The sequence below is a fragment of the Crocuta crocuta genome, unplaced genomic scaffold, assembly GCF_008692635.1.
Source record: "Crocuta crocuta isolate KB4526 unplaced genomic scaffold, BGI_CrCroc_1.0 scaffold179, whole genome shotgun sequence".
NCBI lineage: Eukaryota > Metazoa > Chordata > Mammalia > Carnivora > Hyaenidae > Crocuta > Crocuta crocuta.
Window position 1 is genome coordinate 1516690 of NW_027551568.1, and position 625 is coordinate 1517314.

Consider the following 625-nt stretch of genomic DNA (forward strand, 5'->3'; position numbering starts at 1 on the left):
CATCCCCCCAGCGCGCCGGCGGCCGGGGGGCCTGGGGAGTAATTCGCGTCTCGGTGAGGCTCCGTGTACACCGCTTTCCACCCTTCGATCCGTCCGGGGAGAAGCGTGGAGTCTCCCGCCGTGTTCGTTTGCGGGAGGTTTTGGCTTTTGTCTTCTTCTGGTCCGTGCCCGTCTGCGTTCACAGTCATGCCTTCGTTCGGCTCCAAGTTCTCGCAGCCTGAGCCCAGCTCTGCAGTCCCGCGCGCCGCTTCCGCTGCGAGGCGGCTGGGGAGGCCGAGGCGGCCTGCCTGCGGTCGTACAGCCGGCGAACTAGGCGGCAGAGCTAGGCTGGAACCTCGTTTTCCTGGCTGCAGGACTGGCCCTTGAGTCCAGTGACCAGGAGTTTGGGGACCACGGTAATGAGCAGAGACGTTGAAGGGTATCGTTTTGTCTTTCTGGTGGTCTGTTTTTTAACGGCTAGGGAGGCATGCTGGGTTCCTTTAATCTGTGAGCTCGAGGGGAAATGGGAACATTAGGTAGAAAGATGTGTTGCTGAGGTTTTAATTGCCTGAACTTGGGCTTCCAACTCAGATTTAAAAATCTTACTTTAATACAATGTTTATCAACCTTTTTTTTTTTTTTATAA

At 55.8% G+C, this 625-nt stretch overlaps 1 protein-coding gene across 2 annotated transcripts in view; it reads left to right on the forward strand.

Moving 5' to 3' along the window:
* RNF4 (ring finger protein 4) overlaps positions 1–625 on the forward strand; it is a 28690-nt gene that overhangs the window by 526 nt on the left and 27539 nt on the right. The window lies entirely within an intron of this gene.